The sequence below is a fragment of the Vulpes lagopus genome, chromosome 19, assembly GCF_018345385.1.
Source record: "Vulpes lagopus strain Blue_001 chromosome 19, ASM1834538v1, whole genome shotgun sequence".
Lineage (NCBI taxonomy): Eukaryota > Metazoa > Chordata > Mammalia > Carnivora > Canidae > Vulpes > Vulpes lagopus.
Genome location: NC_054842.1, coordinates 39,862,348 through 39,878,642, shown reverse-complemented (window position 1 = coordinate 39,878,642; position 16,295 = coordinate 39,862,348). Strand labels below are relative to the sequence as shown.

General features: G+C 38.2%; 1 protein-coding gene and 1 non-coding gene across 2 annotated transcripts in view; both read left to right on the top strand.

Moving 5' to 3' along the window:
• SLC9A9 (solute carrier family 9 member A9) overlaps positions 1 to 16,295 on the top strand; it is a 494,822-nt gene that overhangs the window by 160,483 nt on the left and 318,044 nt on the right. The window lies entirely within an intron of this gene.
• LOC121479178 lies at positions 3,629 to 3,735 on the top strand. The gene has a single exon (XR_005984680.1). It is a non-coding gene; the product is annotated as a U6 spliceosomal RNA (small nuclear RNA).

Genomic DNA, 16,295 nt, shown 5'->3' with positions numbered 1-16,295 from the left:
GAGACACATGCAAACCTCTCCTTCACATGAACATTTAGAGACCATTGTAGGATTATTAATTATCCTAATTCTAATATTGTTGTGTCTTAAGGAATAGGGAGGCCCAAGGAGAAGGTAAGAGGCAGGGGGAAGGCTGGTTTGTGGAACATTCAGAATACAAACAACATCTATCAAGTAATTTCTCCATCTTATATGAGTATAGCTCATGCGACCCCCCAAAACAATTACAATAGTAACATCAAAGACACTGATCAGGGACACCTGGGTGGCTCAGCAGTTAAGCATCTGCCTTTGGCCCAGAGCGTGATCCTGGATCCCAGGATCGAGTCCCACATCAGGCTCCCTGCATGGAGCCTGCTTCTCCCTCTGTCTGTGTCTCTGCTTCTCTCTCTGTGTGTCTCTCATGAATAAATAAATAAAATCTTTAAAAAAAAAAAACAAAGACACTGATCACAGGCCACCATAACAAATATAATATTAATGAAAAAGTTTGAAATATTGGAAGAATTACCAAAATGTGACATGGAGACCCAGAGTAAACAAATGCTGTTGGAAAATTGGTGCCAATAAACATGTTGGACATAGGGTTGCTATAAACCTTCACTTAGTAAAAAAAAAAAAAAGTACAATATCTTCAAAGTATAATAAAGTGAATCACAATAAATCAAGCATGTCTCTACCTTATTTAGAGATTGTATCATACCATACAAAGTGTTTGAGAATATTTAACCAATCATCTTTGGTGGGATATTAGTTTTATTTTACTACCTGTTGGCAAATTTTCACTACTACAAAGAGGTACAATAATAATTAGTAAAAATGGAAATCGAAAACTCAAGAGAAAGGCAAGAAAATTATTCTGGAAATTGACAAAAATATCTGAAAGCTAAACATTATAAATCAGATTCACTGAACACCCAAGCTACCTATTCATGAAAAAAAATGTGTTGATGATAATTATATTCTTCTAACTAAATAATCTTATTTAACAAATTGCTTGTACCACCCAGTCCCTTTATTAGGTCCCAATAAAGATTTTGCTGCAAGTATGTGGTTCTTGTGAGAAAGGACCACTTTCTGAGCCTCAGGTGCTCTACCCATTTAACATACTTCAGATCTACTTCTTGCCCCTTCAACCTGCTATTCTTCTACCAACCTTTTCCTCCAGATGTTAATTTATAGGAATACTCAAATCATTGCTTATAAATTAACTTTTGCCCAATCAACCAGACTTTAACATAACATCTAATTGTTCCTACCTTTATCTTCTTAATCTTTTTACTAATTTCAGATAAATTATCCTTCTTTCTTCACTTGGGGCTAGATTCCAGGACCCTGAGATCATGACCTGAGCCGAAGGAAGATGCTTAACCAACTGAGCCACCCAGGAGCTCCCTCTTTCCTCCTTCTTAAGGAGTATTTTGGCTTGCCTCTATCTACTTTACTGTTAATATGTTTTTCTTTCATCACCAAAACTAGCAAATGAATTGTGTTACTCTGCTTTCTTATATCCCTCTTTAACCCCTATAAACTGGCTTCTTTCCCTTGACTTAACCAAACCTGCTTCTCCGTTTCTTTTCTTTTTTTTTTTTTTTTGGCATTTCTTTTATTCTATTCAAACTGCCCTTTCCAAGAACTCAGCCTTTTTTCTTCTCTGAAACATCAAAAACTGTTCAACTGCCTACCTGTGAGAGCTCTCCTCTCTTCCATCCATTCCTTTCCCTGCTCTAATCTAGCTTTCTGTCTTTCCCTAAACCCTTGCTATGTTGTCTTACTACTTCTCTTTCTCCTGATCACCTTACGAATTTATCCCTACCTTTGTTTCTCTCTTGGCACTTATGCCCTTCAGCAAGTTGTCTGTTCTCATAGTTTCACATCCACTCCCTGTTTCAGGAATATAGATTTCTGGATGAATATAGGTTTCATGAATATATTTTCGTGAATGTAAGTTTCTGCAAAGGGAACGTAAGGATCAATTATTTTGAGATACTGCATGGTGAATATAGCTTTATTCTCCTCTCATGCTTGGGATGATACTTTGGCTGGCTATAGAATTTTAGGTTAGAAATCGGGTTACTTCAAATATTTCAATACATGTTTCCTTGTCTTCCAGCTTTCAGTGCTGCTTTCAAAAATCCAATGCTGTATGACTCTGATACCTTTGTATGTGATTTATTTTTTATATTTCAAGGAATTATTTAAATTTTCCTTCATATTCCTTTTGTTTCAAAATGCCACAGTAATGTGCCCAGTATAATGTTCTTTTCCATTCACTGGGCTTTATATTTGGTGAGCCCCACAATTTAGAAATTTATACCCTGCAGTCTTGGAAATTTTCTCATGCCGTTTGTCTGATCATCTCATTTTCTCCTTTTTAATTCTTCACCTATATCTATCTAAGTATATATCTATCATCTGTCTATTAATATAAACATTTTCTGGAAAATTTACTCAACTTTATATTCCAATTTTGAAAATTTCATTTCAACTCTTGCATTTTGTTATTTCTAAAAGCCCCTTCTTGTTTTTAGGTTGTTTCTTTTTCTAGGCTCCTATTCTTATTTCATGAATACAGTATCTTCTCTTGCCTCAGAATATTGATAATAGGTTTCAGGATATTTTTTTAAGTGCCTTAAATTTTGTCTGTTTTCTGCAAGTTCTTTTTTTCTGTCTTTTCATTCTGTTCTCTGTTTCTCCTCACCCCATTAGAAAGGCTTAACTGAATATCCATATTTAAGAGAAAGGGAAGGGGGGAGGCCTCAGAAGGCACAGGAAATGAGTTAGGGGCAGGCTCTGAGCTTGTCAACCAGTGAGCCTCATTGAAGGGTAATTGAGGAAACTGGTGTTTATTTGGTAGCACCTCCAAATTTAAGTATCTGTGAACCAGTTTCTCCAAATAATTCCTGTACTAGGAGGTATAAGCCAATTACCAATATTCTGGGAGACCTATATGGAAAAGGGTTTGGGGGTTTTCACGGTTTATTACATGGACTTTTGCTTAACCTACCTCTGTATGCCTCTCTTCCTCTCCTCTGTACCTATTGTCCAGAACATTCCTCGTTCAGTCTCTGAAGAAAGAAAATCCTCATGAGGTGGGGTATGTGATAATGGCAGGCTGCTCAGAGAAACAGATCAAATATCCTAAATTTAACAAAACAGTGTTGAAGTTTAGAAACATAAATATTCAAAAGTAATGGGTAAAATTATGAAAGTCCCGATTAATGCTGAGGAATCAGCTCTACCAGATACTAAAATGTACTTTGAAGCTCTAGCCATCAAAGTTTGGTGCTTGTGAAGGAAAAGGCTGACAGCTTCATGCAAGATTGAGTCAGAAAAAACTCCAAATGACACATGTGGGTATTTTGAATATGCTAAAAGTGTTTTTTTTTTTTAATCTTGTAGAGAAAAGATGAATTATAACAGGATATTCATTTCAATGTTATTTATGAAAGCAAAAAATTAAAAACAATCTAAGTGTTCACCAATATGAAACTTGTTTAATACACATGATAACTTCATACAACACTTGCAGCTGTTCAAAAGAATGAAATAATTCTGTGTGAGCTGATTAGGAAGAGATCCAATACATGACTTAAGAAGCAATTTGCTGAGTAATATGTATGGTATTGTGCTCGCTTCGGCAGCACATATACTGAAATTGGAACGATACAGAGAAGATTAGAATGGCTGCTGCGCAAGGATGACACGCAAATTCGTGAAGTGTTCCATATTTTTTTGTATGTTGCAAAAAAAAAATAATAATAATATGTATGCTATTATCTCACATTTGTTCTGAGAGAGAGCGTATCTATTTGCTAATCTATGCATGAAAGGTCTAGAAGCATAAGAAATACTAATAGTACCCCAGGGAATGGGAATCGGGGATTGGGAATGGAGGGGAAGAGTCTTTCATTTTTCACTGTATACCCTCTGAACTCTTAGATTTTTTCTTCACTTTTTTCCCATGAGAATATATATCTGTATAGCTAAACTTTTGTTAAACATTAATAACTACAACATTGCTAGCTTGCCATCCAAATACTAGATTGTGAAATAGTTTTTAAATGTAATTGAAAAAATATTGATCCTAAGCTGGCCTACCCTATAGCAAATTGGCCCATGAGCTGGGATTTATTTCTTCAGGCTTGTTATCATACTATATCTTTGCCCTCAACAACTCCAGCTGCCAATCATCATGTTTCCTTGCTTGCTTTCTTTAGAGCCAGACATCTAAAGTTCTTAGATCACTCTCTCCAGAATTTTTATTTACTTACCTTGCTGCAACATAAGAGTTACCCAGATATCTGTTCTCCTCAATCATTTGCTACAGTTGCAACAGATCTGTATATAAAACAGTCTTATACAGAATAGACTGGGGGATCCCTGGGTGGCGCAGCGGTTTGGCGCCTGCCTTTGGCCCAGGGTGCGATCCTGGAGACCCGGGATTGAATCCCACGTTGGGCTCCCAGTGCATGGAGCCTGCTTCTCCCTCTGCCTGTGTCTCTGCCTCTCTCTCTCTCTCTCTGTGACTATCATAAATAAAAAAAAATTAAAAAAAAAATTAAAAAGAAAACTGTCTTGGAGACCAGAATTATTAAAAAAAAAAAAAAAAAAAGAATAGACTGATCTTCACCCCTCCCTGCTTTAACTCACTGGAGTGGGGAAATGGATCACAGTACCCACAAACTACACAACAAACCAGGATCCGTCTAGGAAACTAGAGAATTTACATAATTTCACATTTCTTTTCATCTAGAGAAAACTTTTTAAATGATTCAACTATATGCAAATATATGGCAAATAAAACATATTCATTACCCAGATCTTTTTAAAAGATTGATATTATTTCAGAACCGTTTTTATAGGAATAAAAATACAGCTACTATTGTAGTCTTCTTATTTACTTCTTTCTCTAACTCTCTTCTCCCTGAGGGTAACCACAACCCTAAAGTCAGTATGTGTTTTTCCTGACCCTTTTTATATGCCCTACATCTGTATGGACCTATAAACAATATACAACACATTTCTGTGTTTTAAACAATTTACATAAATGGTATTATGTTGTACCTTCTTGTTTCAATTAGATTGCATTCAGCTATAAGTAACAACAACAACAACAAAAACAACAAAAAACCCTCTACCAAGCATTAAATAATTGTTATTTGTCTCACATAAGAGAAATCTAGGGAAAGGTGGCTCAGTGGTGATTGAGTGGCATAGTCATGTCATCAGAAATGGTAGTGACATTATCTATAATTCTGTTGCACTATCCTAGTGTGTGGCTTTCTATCTACTGGCTACAAGTTGGCTACCAAACCTCAGGAGCTCACATTCCAGAAAAGAAAAAGAGGGGAGTCAATGGCAGAAAGTCTTCTCCTTATTTTGCTTTTTTCTTTGAGAAGGGAAAGACACGCAAAGATTTTAGTAGATCTCATTTGCTAGAACTAATGCACCATTTGCTGTGAGAGAGGACAAGATACTGAGTATTTTAGCTTTTCTGCTTCCTTAGTACAGAAAATCACTGTGAAAAGGGGGTTATTAGTGACTTTTAGGTTATTAGTCATGATGTCTTCTATTGTATTCTTTTACAACTTCCTTTTTCCATTTGCCATTATTTTTTTTACAACTTAGCCATATTGGTAATTCTAGATATAATCCATTCATGTTAATTGCTCTGTAATATTCTATTATATAAATATATCCATTTATTTGTGCATTGTTGTGCCCAAGATTGCGAATCCTAGAGCAAGGAGCTGACACCGATGCAAACACAGGAGGGTTTATTTACAAGCTCGAGCTTGGGTCCAAGTATACCGACACAGCCACAGCGGAGCAGGGACTTGGACCCTGAGGCTAAGAGGCGTAGAAGTTTTATAGGGGCCCGTGGCCAATGAGATTGTAACACACACAGAAAGTTGCACAGTCATGTGGGTCCACACGCAGGTGGCCGATTGAATTACATTTGACCCTATAGTATCCATTTGAACTGGCCTATTACTTTGGTCAGAATTGGCGCCCAGTTTTGGCGGGCACAAGGCGGGGTTACATTGTTATGAGCCGATTTCCAGTAAGGGTGTGCCCAGCGGCTTGACTAGGGTGGGGCAGCGCCTTAAGCAATAAGCAGGTCATGTGGGGATGATACAGGAGGTGGCGGGTGCAGCACAAAATGGAGTTAGTCCTGCTCTGCTTGTCCAGGGGTAGGGGATTTTTGTTACATTTCCTGGGTCGCACATGCATCTTCCTGTTGATGGATCTTTAACTTGTTGCCACATATTCACTGTTACAAAAATGCCATGTGAATATCCTTGTATATATCTCTTTGTGCTCGTGTGAGAATTTTATGTGTAAATACATATTACATAATAGTATACTATACAATAAATGCATTACACAACATATCTTTATGTTTAGTATATTTATATTTATTTTATATTTAGTATATTGTATACTACATATATATTAAGGGGTGCCTGGGTGGCTCATTTGGTTGAGCATCTGACTCTCAGTTTCGGCTCAGGTCATGATCTCAGGGTCATGAAATCAAGCCCCATGTCCAGCTTTGTGCTCAGTGGACAGTCTGCTTGAGATTATTTCTTCCCCTCCCCCTGCAAGTTCTCTTCTCTCTCTTTCTCTCTCTCTGTCTCAAATAAATAAATAGATAAATAAATAAATAGTATAAATCATTTATATATATAGTAGAATAGAATGATAGGTAACATTATTTTCATCTCTGATCTCACACACAAACACGCACACGTATCTTATTTTGTGCTTTCAGTGTAAATACTTTTTCAATGCATTTTGTTTTTGCCTTTTCTGCTTTCATTTAGACTATGGAGTTCTTGCTATCCCTTTGTTGATGTTCTACCACCGTGAAGTGATTCACTTTAGTTCCTTTTATTGTTTTAGTCAATATCCTTAAATTCTAAATGCATAATTCACATAACATACATAATCAACAAAGTCCAAAATAAATATATGTCTCTGGCATCATCCTTCCTAATTCTGAGAAATTAAAATGCTTTAACTCTTCCATCATTCCTTCCATCATTCATGTCATTAATCATCTAGTATTTTAGTTCTACCTCATTTTAACCATTCAATAATCACAATTATTTTTACAATCAATGCTTATTTTGGTTTATCGGTATGTTTAATATTTTCTTCGCTTAGCATTGCATGTACCTACTCTTCCCTCTGTGTCCAGTTTTCTTCTTTCTGAAGCTTTTCTTTAATGATTCTTTTACTAAAGATATGTGATTAGTAAATTATCTCAATAGTAGTAATTTAGTAGTAAATTACTGTGTTGCATCTTTTCAATTTATTGTGCATGACTCTTAGCGTTCTTTTATATTTTTCTTCTCTTTATTTGCCTGTGTTCTGGATCATTTCTTCCGATCCTGTTCTCTGATCCTCTTTTGAACTGTGCTGATTGAGTTTTTTATTTTATTGCCTATGGTTTATTTTCTAAATTTTGGTCTGGTTCTTTTTCATATTGGCTATGTTCTTTCATTATGTTTGATATTTACTTTTAAGATATTAGTAATCATTTTAAAAGTAGCTATTTTTTTATGTCTTTTAGATTGTGCAGTTGTTTTTATTTCTTATAGTACTAGTTCTTTCTTTTAAATTTGTTTTTAATTTTATGCCTTCCCTTCATTGTAGTTACTATTTTTATTTTATGCACATATATTTTTTATCTTTATGTTTTGTGAAACAAAGTTATAATGAAAAGAGAGGGATATTGGTTTATATTGTACTTCAGTTCAGTTAAAGAAAACATACAAACACATCTTTTTGTGAGGCTTTTTTTTTTCTTTAATAGCGTCAACTGGAGCTTGTCATTCTTGCTTTGAGTTTTCACTTTGTTTCTTACTCCTAGGGATTCCTATTCCTTTATTTTGAGTTCAGCTATGTGTTTAAAAGTTGTTATAATTTACATATAGATTTATATACACTAATACAGGAGGAATTCTGCATTAGTTTAGTTCTATTGGTTGCTAGAACAATCTATTAATGACTTTCTGAAGACACTTAATTTGCTTAACACTGCTCTGTACTCCTGTCAGCACCTAGTGATGTCATGAGGTCATTGAAAACAAATAGTGGTCTTAAAAGTGGTTTCTGTAAAATTCCTTTAATATGTGCCAAAGATAATATCTGCTAATATGATTGTCTAAAGCGGAAGTAAACATGTAGGCCATCAGCCAGATTCCATCTGTAGACATATTTTGTTTTGTCCATCCATTGTTTAAGTATTTTATGTTAGTTTCCAATTAAAAATTGGGTAATTTCACATAATGGTTAAGAGTTTTAGTGTCTCTTAAAAACAAACAAGCAAACAAAAATAACCAGGAAAACACAGTTCCTCTTGCATCCTTGTGCCAGTATTAAGAGCCGCTGGCTCCAGTATTAGAGTTCTCACTACCCTCCTTTGTTTCTACACATAGCTTGTTCCTTTACATTGTAGGTGTGGCCTCATAAGCACCTGAGTTTGCAATTTCTGGTCTTAAGAACTAAAAATGTTTGTGGATTATCAGCAAATAAACCAGCATTCAGATCCTAATTATGTGTAAGGGCTAATTAATCTGGTTAGCTGTTGAATGTTTTAACATGTAGACACTTCTTAACTCATTAAGGTCAGAACGCGGATCCTGCTTTTCGGTATGCTCCACTGGAAGTGTATTTATTTTGGGGAGTGATCTAAGGTCCTGTATTACTACCTTAACTGTAGTAATATAACATATGGGTTCTGATGTGGTTTAGGCAAGCAGAAAAGAGGCTTTCATTTTTGCTTCATATTGGTCCATCTGTATCTTTGTGAGGTCTGGTGGTTCCTTTGGAAGCAGAAGCTCCAGAACTCCCTCTAATTCTTGTTTCAACTGCTGGGCCCCTTGGTGGAAACTTGACAGAATCTGTGGGTAATTAATAAGAATTGGACATGCTTCCAACTCTAAATTATTTCTTCTTTCTAGTTTTGCAAGAATTCAGCAGTATCATAGCTGAGTGGGAGTACTGTAAACTGTTATTAAATAGCTTTATTATTCTTTGGTAGGTTAGTTATTAATTTGGTCAGTCCTAATAGGAAAAAAAAATAGCCTTTATTGTCTCACAATCTCTTCCATATAAACTGTGTTCCCAGATACTCAGAAGCATGTGTTTTTGACTTGTACCCCATGTACTTCTACCTCCATGCCCCCCACCCCTTGCTTTAGCTGCACTAAACTTTTCACCATGTCCTAGATGACTCCTATTCTCCCTGAGACCTGGTGCCAGCCTCTTTTTCATCAAGACCAGTTCTGGTTGCTGTCTTAAGACAGAAGTCATTTTCTCTCACTGACACTCTCATTTTGCTTTATTGACTCTGTGAAGAGCATGATGGCTGTCACCTAGTTTTATGGTTGACTTTCCATATTTCTGTTCATCACTAGGTTTTGAACTTCTTCTTCAACTTTATTTTTGTTTTGGTTTTGACCTTCTTAAGAGGAAGCCCCACTTCTTGTCTTATTCATCTTTGCATTGCTAGAGCCTAGCCGTCTGCTCAGCACCTAACACAAACTCAACAAAGTCAGAATGCTTTGAATTCAACTTAATTATTTCAACAAAGGATATGAGTTGGTTTATAGGGCTAAGGAATATTTATTTTCGAAAAGAATAAGTAAATGTAAAAGATGATAACACATCACTTAAAAGAAAGAAGAATGTGGATATCTGGCACAAATCAGGTTCTTAGTTAACATTAAATTTTGTTCAGAGCCTCCTGGCAACAAGGTGAAAAGGGAAGTACGTAAGTTTTATATAGTTCTCTAAGTCAGTTAAATAAAGCACACAAATCATTTGACAGTGTTGTTTTGTTACTAAACTCTATGAAAAATAGGGCATAGAATGGCATAGTAGGCAATGTCCTTGATTAGCCTTAGGAAAGACCAGAAGTATTTTTCAAATTGACCTTCTAAAATCCACCCTCCATAAAAGCTAAAAACAAAGCAACAATCACTAACTGAATAAAGTCAATACTGTAATAGTTCCTTAAAGTTATTTACTGATGCTGTGATATAAAACAAAACTAGAGTCTAAGTAACTCTTACTTGTATATTGCTGTGTAACAAATTACCTCAAAACTCTGCTGCTTAATGTGGAAAACATTTATCTCACAGTTTCTGAGGGGCTGTTTAAGCTGGGTTGTCTTGTAGGGTCTTTCATGGAGTTGTAGTCAATGTAACAGCAGCACTGTAGTCTATGAAGACTCAACTGGAATGAAGGATATACTTCCAAGTTGACTCACAGGGCTGTTGGCAGAATGCTTTACTTCCTAGCCACACAGACTACGCTATAGGCCTCGGCGTAAGTTGGCATACCCCAGAAAGAGGATCCAAGAGAAAAATCGTGATATAGCACATGTGAGAAAATGAGAGAGCAACCAAAATGGAAGCTACAGTAACTTTTAAAATCTACTCCTAGAAGTGACATACTATATCACTTTGTCTCTATTCTGTTGGTCACATAGACCAACCCTGGTACAGTGTGAGAGGGACTACACATGCGTAAAGACACCAAGTGTCAGGGATTGCTGGGGGCCATTTCACAGGATGGTGACCAGAGTAAATGCTTGGTACTCATATACTTTTGGCGGTCTTTCTTAAACTTCGGACATGAGCACTTTTACATATCTCATGAAGACCATTCAGAGTTGATGTCTATGGCTAGAAGTCAATATTTATGCTGTTGATTCATGAGAGATGTGTATATCCCAGAAGACAAATGTACTTGGTGTAGTGTGAAAATGTGCAAGCCTGATGTGTGTGTTTCTTTCCCATCTCTGCAGTGAAAAGGTCAACAGCTTCCTCAAAGAAATTTGAATAGGCTCAAGGGGCTTAGAAGAGCTGCACTTAGATTTCTACACATAGAATCTGAAAGAGAAACTCCTGCCTTTAAAACCTTTAAGCTCACATGCGGTCATAGGCATTCTCAGTCACAAGTCTGGGAAATGCCATTTCCACTGCCTGGCTTTTGGTAGGGCTGCATCTTAAATGGTCCTCAGGGACAGAGCTGAAACTGAAATAAAGAAATGGTCTTATAATGTTAGAGGGATTCCTTTGGAGAAAGTCAGGTACTATTATTGTCTGTATTATACAGTTGGGTTAAGTAATTTATCCCGTATTATAGAGCTAAGTATCAGATATCTTATTCAACCAGGCTCTCTCATTTTAGACTACATGCAGAATTATCCTACTTGTGCCTGTATTTCCTGTAGTTTTTTAAAAGGAAACATTAAAACATTAAAAATGAATGAAATATTAATTAAAAGAACACAGAACTACTATTAAGTAATGTATTTAAGTATAAGAATTTCTAGAGGGTAAAGGAATTGCTACAACTTAACTAAGTCCCTTTAAAGGCAGTAAGTAAATGTTTGAAGCGACTGACCCCATACAACTGCCTTTCCTTACTTGGGCGGAACTTCTGAGAGAGCAGACTTTAGCTAAGATGTCAATGTTGAGATCTTGAGAGGTGTTGACCTAGAGTCCCTGGATCTGAGCCAGAGCATCCAGCATGGGTCAGAAGCATGGACAGGAAGGAGGTCGGTGGCTGTGGGGCCGGCTACGTGCCGCTGGTCCCATAGTGAGCAAGCCAGAGATTTGTGAAAGCAAAACAGTTCAGCAGAGGTCCATTCTCTCCTGACTCTTGGCTGCTCTGAAACATTATTTTGAAACATTGAGTAATACAACAGCCAAGTGAATTTTTTATATGATAGTGTTAATGATAAATAAAACCTGTAGGAGTAAGAAGTTTTTAAAAATTGAAGAAAGGCATTGCCTAAGAATTTAAAACAAGTAGGGAAGAGGACGACAGAAGATGGTGGCACACAGACTGAAAATGCTAAATAGCAGAGCCTCCAGTCTTGGGCAGGGTGGAGCGAGGGCAGGAAGGGGTGGTGGGGGTTCTGCAGGCACTGGGCACTGGAGGAGGGATGGACTTGGGGTAGAGAGGCAGGCACAGGGACGGGGGAAATCATGGAAGCAGAGGAGGGAAGAGTGAGAGGGTCTTGGGCCCCACAAAGGTGTTTCCTCCAGAAGAGTCTGAAAGGGAGCCTTTCAGTATTCTTGTGCAAACACATGGACACCTTCCATCTGATATAGGCATAGAACTGGGTCTTCCTTCCAGGTGGTTCTACATAATAGCTAGATGATGAGTTCAATAAATAATCCCTTAGCGGTGTGCTTCATAGACCCCTGGTCATGAGAACCTAGGAATGAGACCACCTGATCTGTTAGCTAGAGGTCTGCTGACACCATGACATTGATCCAAAATTTCAGTAGAACACTTGGGTTCTCTTTGTGAATGAAATAATGAGAATCTTAGTCCAGCTCTGCGTCTTCCATCAAGCATCTGTTTTAGAGGATTCCTATGGCGATCATTTTGCTTCACCATTTACGAAGTCTTCCCATGTGTGTTCTTATGACAGCCATAAGAGGCAAAAAAGAGTAAACTAACATTTTTGTTCCTTCTTTACAGATGAGGCAACAGAGGCAGGGTAGTAACTCCTCGAGGTTGCCTTTGCAGCTGTCCTACTGTGTATGCTGCACATTGCACTGAATCCTTACAGCGACCTTGGAAGTTACCACACTTAAAGGGGTTGAGTGACTTGTCCAGTAGACTGCTGCCTCCAAGGTAGCAGAGCTCACCCTCAAACCCAGAGGGCCTAATACCAGCCCTCCTTTCTCTCCACAGTGAAATTCAAACATGGTGGTTAAATCTAAACTCTGCGGTACATAAATTAACAATAGGGGTGGGAAGGTTAAATACACACATTTGGAGAATTATTTGATACTGGATTTGGAAACCCAACATAGATACACACTTTTAAAAACAATCCACGAAGGTGATATGGTACAGTAAAGAACAGGGATTTTGAAGAAAGATGTCCTCAATTTAAATCCTGGCTCCCCCATTTGCTATTGAAATGGATTTGGCCAAATCTACAGAACGGAACTCACCACAAAATTCATTTCATTGGAATGTGATGAAACTCAGATGTTGCCTATGAAGTCACTTTTTAATTTTTAAATCTAAATTATTTTTTTAAAGATTTTATTTGTTTATTCATGAGAGACAGAGAGAGGCAGAGACACAGGCAGAGGGAGAAGCAGGCTCCATGCAGGGAGCCTGATGCGGGACTTGATCCCGGGACTCCAGGATCACGCCCTGAGCCAAAGACAGACGCTCAACCACTGAGCCACCCAGGCGTCCCAAATCTAAATTATTTTGAATCTTTATGTGGGGAAGATCGCAGCTCATTCCCCATCTCAAAAGACGGATTGTTGGTTTACATATTTTTGTCCTCTCCTTGCCTCCCCGCCTCCCATAGTCACCTGTGTATCCCCAGCATCCACAGCAGTGCTGGGTACTTAGTAGGTACCCGGGAAATATTCATCGAATGAACAAACATGAATCCCAATAGAAATCATCATATTGGAATTTCATCAAAGAAAAGATATTTTTGAAAAATAGCTCCCCTCCTGTCATAATGGAGACTGTTTCCCCCTCAGCTTCCTGCGTCTAAGGGAAATGAAATGTGTGCTCCAACACACTTGCAGCGTTTCCGCTTACATTCCCATTCACCACTTTCTTATGATCAGTTAAAATAAATCACACAGAGCTTCCTCTCTGCATTGTTTTCTGATCTGTAGCAAGCCCTGCCAAGAAGGAGGGAGGCAACCCAGTGGGTCCCTTCTCTCAGCCTCCGGCACGGTGAGAAAAGAGGATTTGAAATAGTAGAAAGTATTGGTGGAGAATATATTTCAGCCTTATGGTCTCCTTAACTGTCTTTATCTCCTATATTTCATTATCCTAGCTCCTCTCTATGACCGTGAAACAATTTCCCAGTCCGAGCCTTAACCTGGTTGCTGACCAACGGGGGTGTTTTCATACTGATCGGTTTTTTCTGATTTACTGCACATTGAATTTTAGGACGGTGATTTCAAATCCATTAGAGGAACAAAAATGTCACCAATCTCTGTACATCATTAATATTTAAAAATAGAGTTATTAGCTTTAAGGGTTGACCTAGCAGTGTTAATATTTAAATCTGACAAATTGCTGAATTCTATTGTTTATTTCTCACATGCTTATAGTCCACCCGGGGGGGGGCTTCTCTCAGTTTTTGCTGCCTGTCAGGGCAACAGCATATCTGGAGGCAGCATTGGGCTGGTAGGTAAGAGGCCAGAAGATAATAGTTGGAATAGTTGCAACAGTTATTGATCAGCTGCATGACCTCAGACCAGTGACTTCATTCTCCATATTTCCTTTGATTTCTGAATTAAAAAAAAAAAAGAAATGGAAAGAGCCGTTGATTGGTTTCTTACTTTGAGAGATGATGAGAAGGCAGATGAAATATTTTGGTGCACTCTGATTTCTTATGGGTTTCAAAGGATCCGTAAAGTGTTTGTTTCTTTTACTTATTTCCGTGTCATTATATATTTTATTCTGTATGACCTTTTAACGCAGAACCCACCGTGGAGGAATTTGGGTTCTTTGTTTCTCCTGAAGTGCCTGTTTGTGTTGCAACTGCACAAAGGACAGAAGTGATATTTTGCTGGGTCACAGAGAGTGTCAGTGGCAAGTTAAGATCAAGCCCAGGCAATTGTTTAGCTCATAAAGCCCCACAGCTTCCTGAGGATTATTTGTAGGTCGCATCTCAATCTTAGGTTTAATAACAACAACCACCACAAAGATTGCTGATTACTCAGATGTTAAGAACAGCCGTTATTTCTTTGCAAACAAAGGCCCTCCTCCCAGAATAAAAGAACCACTTATGCTTTCCAAGTAAAGTCTTTTTATTATTAGATTCCTGGGCATTTGGCGATTTATACTGTTCATATTTCAGTGCTCTTGGTAACAACAAAATAGCTGTTAACTGACTGTTTGATAAACTATAGAGAAACCCAGAAACATAATTATGTTTTTTTTTAAGAGTTAAATAGTCATATGAACTGGGGGAGGAGAAACGACAGGGGATGTAATTTCTTTTCAAACCCTTTCCCCATGAGGCACATGCCAGGCTTTCTTTTCCGACTTAATCTGTTGCCACCGTCCCACTGCACCTGTGTGACAGCAAGAACTACCGCTCCAGGACAATGAGGGGCAGCGAGTTTGAATCGTGTTCAGAGTGAGGGATGGAGGCCATCACCACACTGAAGCTGTGAGTTCTCCTCACATAATTTTCAGCATCCCGTTTGCCAAGCAAATCAAGACCCTGAAAACAAAAAAAAAACAAAACAACAAAACAAAGATTTCTGCTCCCAAAGAGAGCAAGAAATGGCCGCTCCACAGGTATCCCTTTGTCTTTTTATTGTCAGTGCCTCCTGCACCCCACACAAAGAAAACCAGACTCCTTCCCTGCTGAAGGACAAGGACAACAGCAGGTAGCACACTCTTCCTAACTGAAAAGTAGAGAATGATTTTTAAGATGCCATGTTGACTTTCTGGCAGCATTTTAATAACACATTGGTAGGGGTAGGAAGGCATGGAACTTCAGATAAACCAGTACTGGGCTAGTGCTGTCGACAGAGCTTGCTTCTGGAATGTTCCGGGGGTAGCATGTGGAGATTCAGGGGATGAAGGTGTCTTTTTTGAAAGGTAGCTATCGGAGTAAGTTATGTAAACAGCATAACCAGTGATGACCTGGTGCTAAGTACCTGCCTGAGAAAAATGGATGGAAGTTGAACTCTGGTCAGCTCTCAGTGACCCTCCCAGAAGACCCTATCAGAGCATAGTCTCAGCCCCACTTTTGGTTCTGCTTGGATTTACAGACATGTCCTCTTCACTCTGGCAAAAGGCAGGAGCATCATTACATCTGGGCTTGTTTTATGATGCCTCATGGAAACAGCTGCGTTGCCTGTCTTTGTGTGGATACAGTTTTTAAAAAATGAAAATTGCCATGGCAACAGCTGCAGCCACTTATTACAGAGCAGTGGAAGTGACGCTGATATTTGTGGGGAAAGCTATGCTCTCAGAGTAATGTGTCCCTTACAATGAAGTGGATTTTTCCCACTAACATTTCCATTTTTAAAATATAATAAGGTATGAGAATATGTTCAAAAGAAATTTACTAGGGAACTGGAGAGCTCAGGGAATTGGTAGGCAGAAATGGAGCCTTTGATCTGTGGGCCCTGAGTTAAAATCCAACTGTTCATTACTGGCTCTCAATACTGCGATTCTAGGGAGGGCAGTGCTCGTTGCTTTCAACCTCCCCCTCCATAGACCACTCTGAACGGAATCGCTTCTCTGCAATA